We start from the raw sequence: 20,900 nt of genomic DNA on the forward strand, positions 1-20,900 counted from the left end.
TACAGTAGCCAATGGTGATGTACCGAGGTGGTGACAGTATACACCGCCGCGGACGTGACCGCCATTTTCTATCTGTTCACTCACTTGCTACCTGACCTTCAACAGGAGAGGACCTACACTGCAAGTGCTGCTGTGACCTGTGTCTGGAAGTGGCCATGGCTCGAGTCTCCGGGGAAAGGGCCTCAGCCTTCACTTCAGAGGAGTTGTAGAGACTAGTGGATGGGGTCCTACCCCAGTACCATTTACTTTATGGTCCTCCAGACAGGTGAGTACACTGTGAGAACGATGCATGGGGCATAAATGCATGGAGTGCTGTGTGTGTGAGCCTAGTGTAAGGAGGGGTGGTTGAGGGGTCCTGTGCAGAGTGTTGCATGTATGGTGGTCAATGTATGTGCGTAATGGGATGGGAGGGATATGGTGGGCCATGAATGTAACCGGCCGGACGGTATGGCTGATACCTTTTTCTATGTTTCTTTCTCTGCAGGTCAGCGCCCATCAGAAAAAGGGTATTTGGCGTGGAACCCGGGGGTCTACGGCAGGTGGAGCACCCACTGTCGCAAATGGTAGGAGGACCTGTGCTGCTGGGCAAGAAAGATGGCAGAGGCCCAGCTGGGGATGATCTCCCAACGAGGAAGGGGTGCCCGTCGAACCCTGACCCCATGATGTTCCGCATACTGGCGGTGGCCTATCCAGAGTTGGATGGGCGTTTGAAGGCATCACAGCAGCCACAAGGGGGTGAGTACAGTTTCCAATTCAGCTAATTCTGCGTGGTGGGGTGTTATCTGGGTGGGGGATGTGGGCCTGTGGGTGCCCCTAGGCCAGGACGGACATGGCAGGGTAGGTTCCATGTTGGGCAGGGTCTGATGCACTCCAGCCCCAAACATGCTAGTGGGCATCTACTACTGGGCAGGGTCCTGTGGGTTTCAGGTGTGCTGATATTGGTGTTAGGCATTATACTCCATGGCCTGGTGACTAGCATTGTAACTGCTAGTGCGTGGCCTAGTGCATATGGCTGTTCCCTGGGTGTTGTGTACGCCAACGGTGGTGTTGTTGCTGGCATTGACCAAGTGTATCCTCTGTCTCTCCCCCCCTTTTTGCTTTGTCACCCTGTTTTTGTGTGCATTAGCATCATCTGGCGGAGGAGCAGAGGCACCGGTGACGGAGGGAGCTGCATCCCACATGGCCCATATGGCCGAATCCACTGACGGTGAGGACACCAGTGGGACGGAGGACGAGGGGAGCACCACGTCAGAGCCTGGAGGGGACAGTTTGGACAGTGACACCTCCTCCGATGGAAGCTCCCTGGTGGTGGCGGACACCTCTGTGGCCACCCTTTCGTGTAGGCTCTCATTATCCTAATGAGACTACTGGATTTTTGGGCGGCAAGATCGTTCGCAGTGTGGGGGACTAAGTCTGACCCACGGTGAAGGACCCTTGTCACCCCAAATCCGTTTTTTGCTCTGGCTACTTAGCAGTGCCTTATCTCTCCCGAAGGGAAGAGACAATTGGGCAGCCGAGCGCATGACATCTTACTACTTCCCAGGGAAGTTGTGGTCACTCAGGTCCCAACCGGTTCTCTCGTACACAGCGCGGTCTCATATATAAAATGACAAAGGCAGTTTGAGTTGCAAAGATTGGTTTAATAAAATGACTGCATTTTAGATAACAAAGCGTGAGCTGCAATAACCAGAACTATACAACACAGTAGGATTGAAATAGTAACGAGGAGAGTGAAGCACAAGAATAAGGCTATCATAGTGCAACTAAATTATGTTCTCTCTAAGTTATATTTTGAGCACAGCCTGTGAAGCTCTAAGCCTGCCTTTCAGGTTCCCCCGGGAGGACATCAACCCTCATACCTGAGCAAAGGCCTGTAATCTGCATCAGCATCTGCAACGTGGCTGTCAGCATCTAGTTGTGGGTTCCTGGTCGAAATCTCCCTCTAACGTGTATTAGGACTAGAAAGTGTTTTTATAACTAACACGCAGATGTTCTAAGAAATGTCCCTACGTAGGGATGTGTACTTTCTACGAACCCTAAAGACTAAACTTCTCCCACATCTACCGGCAATGTACCAGACTGTATCCTTGACTGAAGCACAGAGCGAGCAAGAATGTATTGTTTGAGAACACAGTGCTGAAGTAAGCTAAACAGTGTGATAGAATGAAATAAAAACAAGACCGTGAAACTGGTTATTTGTAAAATAACAGTGCAAGGTTGAATAAAATGCATCTAGGGCAAAGTGCACAGAGGCCTACTACATTAAGCTAACGGGCATAAAGCTACATTAAAAATGGCAACACTACACCCTCCCCTTGTCGGTAGAAAGTGGTTTAAGCCGAAACTAAAAAATGCCCTAAGCCAAACTATATTTAAAACCCTATCAAATTTCAACAAGTTAAGAGGACACCAAAGCACACTAATCCTCAATTTAAAAAACAGCATGCGTCAAAATGCCGAATTCGAATCACAATGTCAATTTAAAATAAATTCAATTCAAACAGTGGTCATGGAAAGCAGGAGATTCTCTACTTCAGCAGATGACAAAACCGGAAAATCCACACCAAAGACTACCAAGGAGCAGGTGTGTTCCAAAGCCCCAATGTCAATCAAGGCGGCATCCCGTGTAGAGCCTGTGAACGAGTTAATATCAACTTCCTCCAGGAAGGGTATCTCACACGAAGCAAACGCAGCCGCAGCGCACATGTCTGGTAATGAGCCCTCCTCAGGAACATCAACAGATCAGCATCAACCACTGGGGGGCGTTGCTGTGAGAGGCAGATGTCCAGTGGATGTTCAAAAGAGCGACAACGGCACCGAAACACGGGCTGCACACAATCCATAACTAGTCTGAATGACAGAGACCAGCCACACTCCAAATGGTCCAGCAGTGTTGCTCCAAAGTGCTGCATCATGCGTTCACGACACAGCTGCGCTGATGGGAGTGCCCTCAATTGTCCTTGTTGCGGCGGGACAGCCATTGCGGAAAAACAACAGCAACAGCAAAATGCCTGCTAATAAAGCCAAAGTTATCGTAAATCCCCCAAAAATGCTTCCGAAATTTGAATGAATAGCCGAAGGTATTAAACCGAATACGGAAGAGAAGGTGTGAACGAAACCAACGCCAACGGCTTGAAAAAAGTTGCTAATCCAGCCATGCTGGACGCATTAAATATACGTCCCACGAGTTCACCGAAGTGGCTCGGAAAGTTGGTATTTAACAGGGACTGTATTTCCGCCGATGACCTTGCCACCTGAAGTGCGTAGGTCTTGCGTGCAGATGTAAGGGCCACATGCTTCTGAAACAATAAAGCCTTTAGTCTACTTAACTTGTTGAAATTCACCTTGGAAGTAGCAATGTGATGCCAAATATCCACTACCTCCCTAAATTCAGTGGGGGGTAACAACACACTCCCGCAGCAAGTAACAACCTTAGTGACCGAAACAACGTAAACTATTCCGGCCCGCAAGCCACAACAGTCTTCACTATTGAGGAGGACGTAGCTGCCGTTTGAAAGCACCTGGAATGTGCGTTTAATCAAGGGGACCGGAACTCCCTTCAGATAGCAAGTCAAGTTCGCAACCGAGGCACTACACGCCCCATGCAAGGACAGCTGCTTACAAATCATCGAATGGCTGACTGAAGTCTCGCATTCACTACCGCTAAGAAAGACCTCTTTCATGCCATTGAGGCATTTGTACAAGAAGGGAAGCTCCCACACCTCATGGATATAACTATCTCCCAACTTCTCATATCTGCCTACCGGGACATGTTTCAAACAAGAAGTAAATTGTAACGTAGAAATAGGCAGATTAATAACCCCATGTATCAACCACTCTGCAGAGGGTATCTCAGCCACGGTAAAAGGCAATCTTTCTAACTTTTCAATTTTGAGCATGACATAAGTCGCCTCTTTCTTAGCCATTAGTTGTTGTTGTTGCGTTAAATTAAAGGAAAAAAATATTTCCCTGGCACTGATGTGCTGCCACGGAACACGACCTACCTTCAATGTCTGAAGCGTCCAACCCAACTGCATAATGGACCTGGTCTGACTCTGTCCATGATCTACAGAAGACATATCAGATTGTATAATGTCAATAGCAGAAGAAACAATGTTGTTAATTGTATATATCCGGTCGGACAAGGTGTGAATTCCATTATCCACAACAGCTAATGCCTTTTTCAGATTTTCCTGATCTATCTGCCTTAACCGGGCTGCAGCCTCTTGTTGGGAAAGTTTCCATATTTCATTGTACACTTCATACAAGAAACGCTTCCTACGTGGCGTCCTCTGGCCTGACAAAAAATCTTGTAAGTCAGTGTTATTAGACAGGAGAGTGAGATGTGTCTTAACTGCATCTAGCGAGGATGATTTTAACCATTGCTGGCACAATTTTCCCACACTATATGTAGTAATTATTTCAGCATGTTCTGGTGATATATAGCAAGGGTCTGACCTACTCGTCCGGAAAACCCCCGAAGAGGTGACAAAACGTTGATGACACCTGTTGGGTTTCATTGGCCATAATAACCACCCGCCTGGACATGTCAACGAAGTGTTAAATGTACCATTCTGGACCCATTCAGTAAGCTCACTAAGGTGGCATTTATGTATTTCTGCCAATTATTAATTTTTGCCGGGCAGGTATACTAGGCATGTTTAATTCTCTGATTGTAGCTAAGCCTAAACAGCTAGTCTGTTGTACTTTTTCGTTAAAAAAAATAATTTGGACGGGAATGAGACATGCTCTAAACAATGTTTCTCTACCCTTTGTTTGCCAATTTTTTGTTCCCCAAACACTTTTCAAATCAACATTTTTTGACCAATATTCATAACCTTCAATTGACAATCGGGAAACAAAGGAATCCGAATATATGAATTTCGTGTTGGTCAACAACATTTGTTTATCTTTAGTCGGAGTCAGCCTAAAATAATATGACTTAGCATTCTTTTGATGATGCCCTGAAAAATACGTACATTTATCAAAATAAGTTTTGGAACTCCCTTGTGGGGGAGTTGGGCAATGTTCCCATTTCGTATAATCAAATATTGTTTTTGGACTACTTGCTTTATGTATGAAGTGGTGCCCATAATAATTATAGCAAAACATGTCATTATAATTCTCTTTAAACTGGTAAACATCTTCATTTTCATAGACAGTTTAATATTGTAATTCTGTCATCATGGAATCAACAGCCTTCACATCCCAATCATCAGATACAATGCCTGGTATTACTATATCATTTATGAATAACTTAAGTACATATGGTATTTGAATTATTTCAGTGGGACCGTATATATCAAACATTACTTTATCCCACACAATCCCATCCGGAATTGGCACTGCAGAAATGTTCACAAAGGACTAGTCTCTTCGAACCCTATGTGATGAAAAATGTGGTTTCAATACCTCCTACACCTGTTCAACCGCTGATCTCTCAGGAAGAAAATGACCATGTATCAATAGAAGAAAGGTAATGACAAACCCAATCCAAAGAAAGAATGCTATCATGGTCAATAAAAGCCACAGATAGTTCCATGGAAAAACAAAATACGTATCTTTGAGCCAATACATCAGCTTACGTGGACCTGACAGGTCAGTATTCGAAGAGGCAAACGAGTCCGATAGACCATCGTTGTTGTCGGCAAAGTAACCAGAGGAAGTTCATGCAAAAGGTGTTGCCGTAGTCAATGGAGGAGTTGGTGTTTCTCGTGGTGGTACACTGTAGATAGCACCATCCGTCACGTCTGTAGTCATGGTGACTTGATCAAATGTTTCTAAGTTAGTCGTCGTTAGTGGAACTAATGCGAGATCATCATCCACCCTCCCCAAGCTCGGAGAGGCAACAGTATTGGTATAGATAACTTGAAGCGGAACTTCTTCCCCAGTAGTGAGAGGGATTCGGGAACTACTGGACGTTCCTCTTGGTCTGCTGTGTAGAATCGGCCACATGTTGGAACTTGACATTGTCAATAGAAACAAAGTGATTGTCTTTGGCACCTGGCAACGGGGGTAGAATAACAGTTCTCGTTCCGTGTAACCCCAACACAGGGACTGGTGCACGATAAGAAGGGCCAAATTCTTCCTTCACTGCAACCTTTTCACGCACAAGATCACCAACCCTGGGAATCCAGCCGGTAGGTGTTACTGGCACATCCTTGATTCCTGTGGAGGAGGCACTTTTAGAAGAGTTATCTTCACGGAACTGCTGTAATTCCTGTAAAACAGTGACACGATCATTTATGTCGAAAGGTGTTTCCGCCGCCTCCACACCAGGACGATCAAGATCCAGAACAAACATTTGTGTTCCGAACAGACACTCATATGAAGTACGACCCCCCAGGGACCTCCTAGGCAGGTTATTTAGTGCTCTCCGAACTCCATACAGGTGGATTAGCCAACTACGACCCGTACCTAAGACTCTGGCTGTTAAGAATTGCTTTAAATTGCGGTTTAATCGCTCCACAACAGAATTTCCCTTTGGATGAAATGGAGACGAGTACTGGAGCTGGACCCCCAATGAAGCCATGGTGTCCCTGAATGCCCTTGAGGCAAAAGCAGGGCCCTGGTCCGAATGGAATGCCGCAACTGCATATGTGCCGACAAAGACTCGCAAATCTTTAATAACAGTCTGAGCGTAAGCCGAGGGCTGTGGCCATACCCACACAAATCTGGAGCAAGAATCTACAGCGACTAGTATATATTTGTATGCACTATCTGGTGTTAGTGTACCGCAATGATCCAAGTACACACATTGTAATGGTCCATTAGATATTAAGAGGGGTGTCTGCTGCGGGCGCTTAGCGGTTGAAACTTTAATTTGTTGACAGATATCACAACAAAGGACGTGCTGTTTAGTTTCTTTATAGAGACCAGGCCACCAGTAAAGGGCCTGCAATAGTGAAATTGTAGCTGCCACGCCAGAATGTGCAGATGCCACTCCCTCATGCACTGCTTTAATCAATTGTGGTCTTACATCTTTATTGGGAATGTCGGGTACGCCTACGCTAGCAATTTTAACTTCAGCGTTCAGCATACTTCCCATGAAGTACTGATATTTATTTGGAAATCCTTTTGGATGAGGCATGCCATCAACCGTAGCCTTTATGGCAGCCATAATCTCTGTGTCTGGTTTGGAACTCAAACAAGTCACTGCAGCTACAGTGGCAACTGCCACTGCCAACTTTGCGGCTTCATCAGCCAAAGTATTCCCAGCAACGTGTATTCCAACATGCTGGTGTCCAAGTGTATGTACAACATGGACTTTGGGTAGCGTCTCATTCAGGTCTGCTACCTTCCCCCACAGCAGTCTATGTTTTATGGTGTTGCCTTTTGAATCTCTGAACCCATTCAAGCACCAGTAATGTAGATATTCATTAAAAGACTGGATGCAATAATACGAATCGCAAACAATCAGTGTGAACTGCTTTGGATCCGTATGTTCTAGTGCCATTAGTAGAGCTTTTAGCACAGCCCATTGTGCTGTACAATACCCTAAGGTCTGCGTATAGGTATGTTGGGGGCAGAATCTCTCCCCCTCCATATAGCCGCTCACTACCGCACATGCAGCAGAATATTGGTGTTTTGTTCCAATCGCCGGTTGCGCAGAGCCATCAGTATACATGACTACTTGATATTGATCAATAGGCAACGTGTCAGCGGGAACAGGATATTCAACTTCATATTTCAGAAATTCCTGAGTTTGTAACTTTGGGTCAAAAATGTAGTCTACATCAGTGGCTGTTAAAGACGTAGCCCATTGTATCCATCGCGGGTGAAGTGCTTTTGCGTTCGGGAGGCTGGCTTTTGTAACGGCCTCGAGGGTCGGAATAGGAGAAACGACAATAATGCGTTTCCCCTGGGCAAGAGGTCTTTCTTTAATAACAGCCATCTGTGCAGCAGTGAGAATCTTCTCTGTGGGGCAAATCGTTGTTCAGCAGCTGAATACAAGTGTGACTTGTATCCTATCGGGACTGTCTTACCCTCATTAAATGTGACATATGTAAACCCAATGGCCCCAGCTATCACCCTGATGACCAAATGCGTCCTATTGTCCCGTGTGTGTAAATGTGTTGCTGCCAGCAGATCTGCTTGTAACTCCCGAAGAGTATGTGTATGTTCAATTGTCCAGAATTTGCTTGAAAAGTCAGGATGTATAATGGTTTTATGTGTGTAGCATAATCAGGAATGTATGTTCTGCCAAAATTTAGAAAGCCCAACAACGATTGGAGTTTCTTAATCGTATTTGGTGGTTGCAATTGTGCATACTTTTCTAAGAATTGTGGCTCTAGGCTCTTACCTTAATTCGACAGCTCATATCCCAGGAATATGACGCTGAGGAAAGCAATTTTTGATTTTTTTAAGTTAAATTTGTAGCCAACTTTGGCAAACCCCACAACAATGCGGGCTACCCTTCTTAAATGTTGTAGCAACTCGTCATCCGTGAGATATATATCATCCAGATATGATAACGCTTCAGGGTCTAACTTGTGTAAAATAGCAGTCACACGAGCCGCAAACAGTCCTGGGCTGTTTTTATACCCTTGAGGCAAACAACAGATTTTTTTCTGGGAGCCTAGTGCGCTAAAGCTTGTTAAATCTAGGCTTTCAGGAGCAATATTCTGGCAGAAGAATCCATTTGAGATATCCAAAGTTGTTTTTTATTTTTTCCGCACAATGCTGCTTATTAGTGCAGCGCTATGTGAGTTCTGTATAGCATATGTACGTGTATGTCCGTTCAAATGTCTGTAGTCTAAAACTATTCTATATGAATGGTCCGGTTTAGCTACAGGGAATAAGGGATTATTCATCGGTGAGACACAGGGTTCAATTACCTCCTGGTATTCCAATTGTGTAAGTATTTCTCTCACCGGTGCCCTTGCTTCATGTTTTATGGGATACTGCGGTTATGGCTGAGGGTCACCTTTAATGGGAATTACATGATATGGAGAATCCCTGTCCCACCCTACGTGATTTCTATATAAGGCAGGTGCTTGTGCAAGAGCCCATTTTATCGAATAAGACTGTGAGTTCCCCTAGAACAACGGGTGAGAAGGAAGGTTTAATAACCTCCTCCCCCACTGGGCAGGTGCGGACAAAATCAGGCGGCCAATCCTGTTCGGACAACAAGATATCATATATCTTAACTACCCGATCCCAAAAGATTGCGTGTATAGTGCGCTCAATGTCTCTTTCCAATTGTAAAGTCACGGTATACACCCTGTCGGGTTCGGAGACATGCCTATCTGCTGTTTCTACTTGTCTGAAGTCATCAGTTGCTTTCACCTCCAGATGCTCTAGAAGATTCCGGCGAACTATTGTGACCTCTGCTGCGCTGTCTAGCAGTGCTAGAGCCCATGTCTTGTTCTTCAAGAGAACCCTCTTCCTTAGTGGCATGTCTAACTGAGACTGCTGCCACCTTTTTCTTTTTAAACTGTTGTTTTTGTTGTATCGGTTTCTCTTCCTTCTTCACAGAAACCTCCGAAGAGCGTTGTGTTTCCTGTCTCGGTTTCACTTACTCTGTTCTCCGCTCTGACCGCCCACCGCCCACCTCTCTCATTTCTCTTTTCCGAGGCCTGGTGCTGGAGCAGAATCTGAGCACACAACACCAGCCATGGCACTTCAGCCGCCCAAGGCTGCAGGGGAAGGGCTGGGGCCTCCCCCCCACCACTGGCAGCAACTCCACCAGCACCGCCACTGCTACCACTGAGCAACCGTCGGGCAGTGTGTAGTCATGCCTCCATGGGCTGTAGTGCGTCCTGGCCCCTGCAAATCCTGTAGGTGTGACAGCCAGGTAAGAGACTGTGACCTTGCACTCCCCAAGATCTGCATCACAGGGCACAAGGCCCCCTCCAGAACCAGTGGAATAAGCCATTGACTCACCCCATCCTTGCCAGGATGAAGCACAATGGGCACAAGGCCCCCTCCAGAACCAGTGAAAGAAGCCATCCACTCACCCATCCTTGCCAGGATGAAGCACACTGGGCACAAGTCCCCCTCCAGAACCAGTGGAAGAAGCCATCCACTCACCCCATCCTTGCCAGGATGAAGCACACTGGGTATAAGGCCCCCTCCAGAACCAGTGGAGAAGTCATCCACTTGAGAGACTGTGGCCTTGCACTCCCCAGGACCAAGCTGTGGGCAAACTACCCACTAGAGAGACTGTGGCTTTGCACTCCCTAGGACCGAGCAGTGGGCAAACCACCCACTAGAGAGACTGTGGCTTTGCACTCCCCAGGACAGAGTGATGGGCATGTGGCCCCCTCCAGGAGCAGTGGCTTTGTACCATCTTCCGGCTGATGTGCCCCCCCATTCCCCTCCCCCTGAGGTGCCTGTGTATTTTCGACCTGATGCCCCAGTAGTGTTCTCTCCGTATTGAGGCAGGAGTCAAGTGGGGCCTAGGCCTATGTGATATGGCCCTGTGGCCCACGGACATTATGGACTGGGCAGTGTCCCTCCATTTGTATACATATGTAGATACTGTTTTGTGATTTGAGGACGTATTTCTAGAACATTATATTATTGCACTCACTTTACTCACTTCCTCTTGTCCTTGCATTATTCCTGTGGGGTACGGGGTGGATATGTAATGTTGTTGCATCTGTTTGTGTGTATGTTGTGAGGGTGGGGGTGTTGTGTGTTGCGTGTGTGTGTCACTCTGTTCCCCCCCACCCCTGTGTGCTAGAGGCAGTACTCACTGTGGTCGTCTACGCCGCTGTTGGTATTCCTGGTGTAGGAGGAGTTAAACCTGCATGGGTAAAACCTGTAGTTTGGGCTCCATGGCATTGGGGTTCTTCCTTGAGTGTCCAGAGGTGAGTTGTTTCCCTTCTGTGTACTGTTTCCGACAGGTTTTTGATGGCCTTGGTACCGCCCCAGAAAAGGTGGTGGATTGGTGTCTCGTAATACAGTGGGCGGAACCTTGTCTTCCATCTGGCTGTTGGCGGTAACCGCTGCGGTGCTTGTTGCTACCGCCGTGGCGGTCGGTGTGTTAAAGCGGCTGTCTGTGTTGCCAGTTTCTGCCGTGGTCATAATTCCATTTTTTTTACCACCGGCCTGTTGGCGGTATTACCGCCGCTTTATCACCAACCGCCAGAGTTGCTGTTCAAACATTACTACTAATGGATCCATCACCAATTAGCCCAAATCTCAACAGAGACACTTTAATACTATCTACTGTAAGTACATGGCTATGAGGATATAAATAATATTTTCATTTTCTCACAAGGCAGGGCACTATAGACTAGATACCATTCACATGGAAAGGGTTTCAGAAGTTTAAACTATCTCTCAGTCTACTGCAAAGGTTCTACAATCTCCAAGCCCTAAAACTAGTCCTGACATATATTGGTAGATATGTTTGGCTAGGGAACTGTCAAACTACTCTTTTTAAAAGAGTTCAACAGACAACAATGTTGATAGTAATGAATGTCTTGGGGAACATCTGATACACGTTTCTCAGGATTGGTGTACAATGATTATAGTCAGCCAGTACAAGGAAGTAGAGACTGAAGTTAAACGTCAACAGAGAAGAAACACGTGCAAGGCCCAAATCTACCAGCGGTGACCTCACAGTTCAGGATAAACCTGGTGTTTAATTTTGCTTTATGTTCTCACTGCAGATATTCTAATCAGAGGTATCATAATTGAGAGGACAAATAAATCTAGTCAAATCCATCACAAGCCGATGGTGCACAATTGAAATCTCTTATGGCTATAACACTTCTTTTCTTGCTTGGGTTACATGGAATTAAGTACTTCCTTTGTTCCATTATAGGGATATTGCAAGACACCAAGTAGCTCTAGGACCACATATCAGGATGAGACTGAAAGCTGAGAGGCCCAAGATCCTTTATAAAGGCATGGAGTTCCAAGGTGACTTGCAATCCTGAGAATATTTAGCAGAAGGTAACTCACTCCTTATAATACATGGTCACAACCATACATGCAAACCATTTAAATATTTGGAGTCTTGTTATTTTGCATTAAAGAGGTATTAGGTTGCAAACATGATTAATATTAAATGATCTCTAATGTAACATTTAAAACATAAAAAATCATTTAGCAATTTATTTTACAAAAAATTCGAATTTGTTTAATGTATTGAATATAAGTCAGATTAAAACTGTGCTGAGGATCATCAGAATGTGTAAAAAAGGGCAGAGAGATTATGACCATTAATGTACACAAAATAAATATATTGCCATAAATATCTCCTTTCTGCTCCTCAGTATTTGGTTTAGGAAAAAAGTTAACAGAAGAATGAAAAGCCAGTTTTCTTTTTCTTTGATTGTTTAATCGTCAGCTGCAATTATGGTCCTTGACATGCCTTTCACCTTGGCTGCTGGCTCTGACCGCAGGCATTGTGATGTCAGAAATCAACTGTAATAACCTATTATAGTTGAGTAGTTATGTCATTTCATTATTAGAGGTGGCTCTAGGTGTCAACGTTTGCTGAAATAAGGACAATACAGGATTGTATACAATGTTTACTGGACCCCATCTATTATATTGAGATTTCAGAGCAAATGGAATATGGTTACCCAACTATACTGGCACCCAATGGCAGTTATGTTACTGTCACCTCGATTTGTTGGAAGGTCTCTATTAAATGGTTGGTCCACCATGAAATACTTCATTGGGAGCGGGAGGGGGTCTGAAACTAGGCAGGGAGAAAATGTAAGTCCTGGAAAAAGTGTTTATATATGAAGAAATATAAACAAAACTAATATCTGCAGAGTGATTGCATCTGGGTTGCTGTTGTACTTCCTCTGTTGGTTGTAACTAGGGCCTTGAAAGAACCATAGAAAGAGTATGGGGTAGAAGATCCAGCATTTCTTTAACCTCCCAGAAAGTAGGAGGTCGAAACAAATTGTTGCGGTTAAGAATGCTTAAGATTTATTCTCACATCAGGCTATGATCTTCATTCAGGGGTTCTTAGGTTATAGGAAAAAATAGGGTTTATGCCACTAGACTTTATTGCACAGAAATAGCCTTTCAAAGGGCATCCTTCAGGCAGTCTCATGATTTTTATTAATTCAAAATATAAAGTGACAATTCAGCCAAATCAACCCATTTTGAAATGTTTTATTTATTATGGTGTTCAAAGAAAATATGATTAAGAAGGTGACATTAGTACATGTTTACCTCCAAGATGTGGAATGTTGTAGCTGATTCTGACTTTGAAGGATGTTATTTATAGTTTGGCAGAGTAGGAGCCTGACCATAAATGGTCACGGCTGCATTTTGCCAAACATGACACTCCATTTGGAAGTGGAGGACTGCTATGTTTGCAACAATGGAACCTAAGTTGATTCCGCCATTGGTAACCACTTATCTGGTAACCATTTTACCACAGAGATGCAGGGCATATGCATGAGGGAGCCTGCCCTATTTAGGATGGTAGTTCTTATGCAAATGTCTCCTATCTACCAAACAAGACATGGCAGCCCCAGTCACCATCAGGTTCATTAATTGCTTTATTGTGTAGAAATAACCCCCTACTTTGTGGGCTTGGTTTCTCCAAAATGAAAATTAATGGATACCAGCTACCATGACCTTGCAATAATTCAGCATTCAATAATCCTTGATGATCCAGCAGAAGATCAACTGCTGTAGTTTGTGTTACCACCACAGCCATCGGGAATCTTGGATGAAAGATTTTCTGCCAACAGAGTAGCACTTTCCTCAGAAATGTAATGCTTATTGGCTACTCGCCATGAAATAATGACCTGCTCAGAATTATTTTACTTTCAGAAAAACACAAAAAATAATGTCCCTGACATGAAGGTAGTTTTTTCATATGGGGTCACTGATTTTGTTTCCTGTTTAGGACCACCAGGCCTTGCATGGTGAACCAGAATGGAAAAATTTGTTTAGGATGGCCTTCCTATTATTTCTGATTGTTTAAACCTACTGAGGCTCAACATGCAGAATGCTAGGGGTTCCCCACTTTTAAAATAGACATTTGAACTGCAGGGTTGATGGGACAGGAGCTCTGCAAAGAAGCCAGTTTATTTACAGTATGACTCCTACACAACCAGTACAAAATAAGCCCTTCATGCCTTTTCTTCAGAACGTTGAGATAATTATAAGAGCTGATTTAAAATCAATTTTAACAGGAAACAATCAGCTCAGAGAGATAGTGACATTCGTCAGTGGACCTTGTAACATCCTTACAATGGTGACTCCATGATACCCAGAGAGAATACTTTTTCAAATTTGAAATAAAAAAATAGTTAGGTGAAGCAATCTTTCCCCTCTTCTCCGACATGACTGTTTATTATGAAATTGTCCCTCCTTGGACTATATTTTTGTAATAGCATTTTTTTCTTATTATTTTCTTTGCTTCTGTTTTGATTGTGTGAAGAGAGGAAATACATATTCCAAGTTTTTTTGTTTTACCTTGCGACCCTTCAAGAGATCACAGAAATGGGCACCTTCAGAAATCTGCAGGCAATAATACATATGAGGAGGAAATTTAAACTAGGATGACCAGTCCTGGATGTTCGTGTGATAGCTTAATGTTCTGTGGGTGTGGCAGGAATACTGGCCCATATTTATACTTTTCGACGCTAAACTGCGCTAACGCAGTTTAGCGTCAAAAAGTTTTGCGCCGTCTAACGCCATTCTGAAGCGCCAAGCGGGCGCCGTATTTATGGAATGGCGTTAGACGGCGCAATCAGACCGGCGCTGCCTGGTTTGCGTGGGAAAAAACCACGTAGACCAGACAGCGCCGGCGTAGGGGGAAAATGGCGCATGGGCGTCTTAAAATGGGGCAAGTCAGGTTACGTCGAAAAAATCGTCTTAACCCGACTTGCGCCATTTTTTAACGACGCCCATCCCCCATCAACATGACTCCTATCATTGTAAAGATAGGAGTCATGCCCCCTTGCCCAATGGCCATGCCCAGGGGACTTCTGTCCCCTGGGCATGGTCATTGGGCATAGTGGCATGTAGGGGGGCACAAATAAGGCCCCCCTATGCCACCAAAAAAAAATATAAAAAATAAAAAATTATACTTACCTGAACTTACCTGAATGTCCCTGGGGTGGGTCCCTCCATCCTTGGGGGTCCTCCTGGGGTGGGCAAGGGTGGCAGGGGGGGTCCCTGGGGGCATGGGAGGGCACCTGTGGGCTCATTTTGAGCCCACAGGCCCCTTAACGCCTGCCCTGAGCAGGCGTTAAAAAGTGGCGCAAATGCGCCGTTTTTAGCCACGCCAACTCCCGGGCGTCTCTTTTGCCCGGGAGTATAAATACCACGTAAAGGCCTGGGAGTCATTTTTTAGACGGGAACGCCTCCCTTGCATATCATTAACGCAAGGAAGGGGTTCACGCTAAAAAATGATGCACATTCCGGGAACTTTGGCGCTATTCGCCTCTAACGCCATAGTATAAATATGGCGTTAGTTGGCGTTAGTTTTGCGTCGAAATTGCGTCAAAAAAAACGACGCAATTTCGGCGCAAACGGAGTATAAATATGGCCCACTGTGTTCAGGAATATCATGATACCTTAATATCATAGCTAAAATATTGTGGACTAAGATATTAAAAGATAGGTGCAAATAGGGAAGTAGAGATTTACTAATCTTAACTCTACATCCATGTACCTTGAAGATACATATATAATTGATGAACATATATGTGGAGTTAGAAAATCTATACATGAATACCTGTTAATATTTATGTCCTCAATATTTTGGGTGTGATATTAGGGTATAATGATATTCCTTACTTAATATTCAGGATCCACACCTGCAGAAAGATTACCATGCAAGAGTTTGTCTTCTGGATGGATTTGTGAGAGAAGGACCCAATAATTGCTAGCCTTAGTGATCATTGGATCCTTAAGCCTCCTTGCTGAAATTAAATGAAATCTGTTAGCGCCCTCAGCTCAATGATCTGGTTTACGGAACATATAAAACACAAGGTTCAACAGCACATTAGAATAGCCTATTCCTCTAAGTCATGAGACACAAATGGTTTATTGATTGACATATTCAAGCATGATTCTTCTTTTAGGGTCAAAGAGCAAACTCTACTCTTCTAAGCTATCAATAGGCACCAATGTCATACCAATAGTCTTACAACCTCTTCACAAAACAGGGGATCCGGCATCCCCCCACAAAAACAGAGTATTTAATCTGCTTGTCTGTGACCCAAGGAACCATGCAAGAAAACACTTACGGGAACTGAAAGAACGAATTCCAAGCTCAAATGTCTTCTCATTTTTGTTTTTCAGAGTGAGGTTCAAGTATTTCTTTGGTTTCTTCAAATTAAGACCAACAGGAAAGCCTTTTGCCTTCAAAAGCTGTTGGTCACACCATTAAATCCTGGTGGCGAGCACCAACATACAAATTCCAATTTCCATGCTACGGAGAAGAGATGCGAGCTGTAATTGAGCTCCCATATTTCCCAAGGAGTAGTATCAACAAAGGCAAAAAAGGCCTCATTATGAGGGTGGCGGTCTCAGGACTGCTACACTCATGGTGACGGTCAGACCGCCGCACTCCAGGTGGTCTGACTGCCACATTATGACCCTGGCAGGCAGACTGCCTAAAGACTGCCGTCCCTGCCAGGAACTTCATTCCCAACTGGGTGATTGCAGGCGGGGTTGTACTCAGCCAGAGCGGCGCTGAGGTCAGCACCACCTGGCAGATTAAAACTCCACTTACTGCCAGCCTTTCCATGGCATTTGCACCACCATGGAAAGGCTGGTGGTAAGCTAGTGCTGGGTACCACAGGGGGCTCCTGTACTGCCCATGCCCATGGCACAACATCCCCCCAGCTCTTTTTGCTGGTGTACAATGTTACAATGAATGGGTCTGGGAGTTTAAAGGGAGTACCCTGCTCCAATGCCGGAGAATGAATTCAATAGTGTAGATGAGATCCGATGACTGGAGTGAGTGGAATGAGCTGGTATTAATTCACCGAAACTAGGGACCAATGACGAACAATATGAGGCACCATCTGATGATGAAAGCAGGCCCAGGAAATTATGAAATTTGTTTCAGCCTGTGGGCAAAAGCAAACAAGAAAATACAAAGGTAAACAACCAACTGAGAGAACCAATGGAGGAAAACAGTACACCCCCAATGAAACATAACACACATGAGATTTACAATGTCCCCCTGGATCTGAAGCCGAGACTCGACAAAGGAGGAGCCCTGCATGTAGACATAGCTCCCTTCTCCTTGCCACCAGCAGAAATACTTTCCCCATGATCGTAGGAAAATTTGCCACAATGTACTCCAAGTCCTGAGATGGATTCAGGGCAGACTTGCTTTGGTTGAAGAGGAATCCAGATGTTCCAGGTATCTGCAAACCGTGGTTGTCTGCTGCATTAGCACAGTCTGAGTCTGAAATAGAATATAAATACAGTCCCAAAAAATGCAGATTTAAAAGGAAAAAGTATGAATATGTATATTTGATAATGGTTAAAATGAGTCTGAATGTATATGTTTACCTATAATGCATGTAAATTGAAAATCAAAACTTCTGAGGAAATATTTGCTTTCAACAGCACTACATATCCCACAATACCTCATTAGGTATAAGTGGGTTGGTATAAATGGGAGACATAGAAGATACACGTACCAACTGTGAACAAGACCTGGTGGTCGAAACGCATCAGTGGTGATGTAGGTGATCTACTAAGTTGATATTAAAACACACAAACTTTCCTGGAGTGCAGCATAATCTTTATTTGAAATTCGAATAAGGGAAGGTCCATCCCTAATGCTAGCACCAGCCTGAAAAAGCGCACTGCAATGGGACCGCTTTGTGTGATTTTATATATATATATATATATATATATATATATATATATATATATATATATATATATATAAACATATATATATATATGTATGTATATATATATGTGTGTGTGTGTGTGCAGTGTGCTAATCATATGCTTGAAAACTTTGCTAGTAAAACACATCTGAGGTAAGCAGATTCAGAATGTCGCTTGTGTCATAGGGAGCACTATACAGGAGCTGCTCTCCCCTTAAACTCGGGAACTACCCATGGTTATCTTTGCATAATTTATGTGACACTCTAAGCCGGAAAGGGTGTTGTTTTGACTATAACTGGGTGCTTCCTTGTGTCTGGGCAAAGCCAAACCTCTCTGAAGAGCTATAATGATAGTAAACATTTGTCAGGGGTTGCTTTTATTCATTCCAGTTGGGCTTGGATGGTATTTTACAAATCCAAAGCTGTAATACTGTGTTTGGAGTGGTAAAAGGCTTTTGTCATTTTACAGCTCAGCGTGGATGGCACTGTGCTAATCCTATGTTTAAAGATTTTGCTCTAGAACTGACAAAAGACTTAGGGAGTCATTATGACCCCAGCGGGTGGTGATAATGTGACGGTAGTACCGCCAACAGGCTGGCGGTACTTACTGCCACATTATGACCGTGGTGGACCTGTGATGGTAATACCGCCGATACCGCCAGGCTGACGCCAGCCTGCAGCCTTGCGGTCCCAGCGGTCCCGGCGGTCCCGGCGGTCCTGGCGGTCCTGGCGGTCCTGGCGGTCCTGGCGGTTGTTATCCACCAGGGCAGCGCTGCAAGTAGCGCTGCCCTGGGCATTATGAGTCCCCATCTGCCAGCCTGTCCATGGGGGTAAACACCGCCATGGATAGGCTGGCGGTATGGGAGACTCGGGGGCCCCTGGGGGCCCCAGGAGTGCCCATGCACTTGGCATGGGCACTGCAAGGGCCCCCATGGACAGCCTCATCGCGCATTCCACTGCCTGAATTATGGGCAGTGGAATGCGTGACGAGTACTGCTGCTCCCGAAACACCTCAACATTGCCGCCGGCTCGATTACGAGCAGGCTTTAATGTCGTGATGACTTTTCTGCTGGGCCAGCGGGCAGAAACACTATTTCCGATTTCTGGCCCAGCGGAAATGTCATAATAGGGCGCCAAACATACCGCCGGCACTGGAGGTATGTTGGTGCCTGCGGCTTCGGCGGTCTTTTAATAAGACTGCTGTAACAGAGTTACTCTGGCTTTGGACACCATCGCGGGGGTAGGGCCGACAACTGCGTACCCCGGGGGCACTATCGGAGGTGAGATGAAGTAGAGTGCACACACGAACCTAGATGTCCGGGTTTTGAAAGCGCTGCGGGAGTCTGACGACCGAGGAGACAAAGAGAATGCCAGAGAGAGACAGACATAAAATACAAAGCACCATCAGGAGGAGGGACGAGAAGGCGAGAGACGGAAGAGAAAGACGCAGAGAGTAAAGGCATGCTCTGAGGAGAAATAAAAAGGGAAGCGACCTTCGAGAGAAGAGAAAGAGAACCTGCAAGAGGAAATGAAGTTTCCCGCCATGTCCCCAGAGGGACGTGGCTCATGCAGGTACGTGCCTGCATACAAAATCCTGCTAATTATTTGTGGAAGTGGGAAGGAGGGGAAGATGGGGAGAAGGAGGGAGAGAAGGAATCTTAATTTTTGACTATAAAGGGAGTTTCTCCTACAACGCTGGGTACTGTGGTTACCGGGCTGCATGTATTACACCGACACAAGTTTGTGGCACCTTAGAAAGGTAGTAAAGGTGTACCACAACAACTATTGCACACTATCCATCACAATATCTAAGAGAAGTCACTTATCTGCAGGGGTCTTTCCTTTTCTACTTACTTCTTCTACTTCCTCTGATCTTCTTTTCCCCCTCCCTTCTATAAAGAGCCAGCACAGAATAAAGGAAACAAAGCTCACTTACCTTTTTTCCCATCTGTTCCCTGTTCTTCTTGGCTACATCCTGCGGTGGGGCTGTCTACCAACGAGACCCTGGGAAGATACAAAAAAGGAAAGAGAGAAGGATGCATGAAAAATCCTGTCACAGATACAGCCCACAAGAACTGAAAGAACAGAAAATACAAAGAAACAGAGACACATAAAAGAGGAACAGTTAAACAGAAAATCCGGGAACAAAGATTTATATTGACAAATACAATCAAAATAAAATCAATTACTATACCTTATTACCATAAACAGTTGTTGGAACTATTCTTTTGCATACGCTCTGCTATGACATCTACTAACCAAACCCACAACAACCGCCAAAGTCGTAATGAGGGCTTTAGTCCCTTTCTAGCTGGGCATGCTTGGCAGTGTGCTAATCCTCTGCATAAATTTTGCTAGCAGAACGGACATTCAGGGTGAGGACATTAGGAACACATTAAGCACATTGATAGTGTTGCTGGTGTTGTGGGGTGCTGTATTAAGGAGCTACTCTCCACTTAACCTTGGTAACTACCCATAGTTCTGTGCTTCTTTTTTGCATAATTTATGTGGCACTCTAAGCCTGAAAGGGTATTGTTCCAACTTATACTTGGAGCGCCCTTTTGTTCAGACAAAGCTAAATATCTCTGAAGAGCTGTAATAAGAGTAAAACGCGTGTCAGGGGTTGTTTTTATTCATTCAAGGTTGCTTTGGATGGTATTTTACCAATCCAAGTCTGTAATATTGTGCCTGGAGAGGTAAAATGCTTTTGTACTTTTACAGTTAAGCGTGGATGGCACTATTCTTAAAGGCTTTGCTCTAGAAATGGGCCTCATTACTAGTGACGGTCTGACCGCTGCAACTTTGGCAGTCCGACTGCCACCTTCCGACCCTGTCGGTGGGACATCAGACGACTGCCTTCCCCGCCAGGAACATAGTTCCCGATTACATGGCTGTGGTCTGAGTTGTACTCTGTCAAGGTGGTGATGAGTTCAGCTGATACAACTCCCCTTACTGCCAACTTTTCCATGGTGGCGGTAAGGGTGTGCTGGGGGCCGCTGGGGGCCACCCTGTGAAGCACCACCAAAATTTGCACTGGTGACTCCCCTCTGTGCTGCAGTGTTGTTGTTGGATTCTCGCTCCTAAGTGAGACTGCTGGTTTAGGGATGA

Source organism: Pleurodeles waltl, chromosome 9, assembly GCF_031143425.1.
Source record: "Pleurodeles waltl isolate 20211129_DDA chromosome 9, aPleWal1.hap1.20221129, whole genome shotgun sequence".
NCBI lineage: Eukaryota > Metazoa > Chordata > Amphibia > Caudata > Salamandridae > Pleurodeles > Pleurodeles waltl.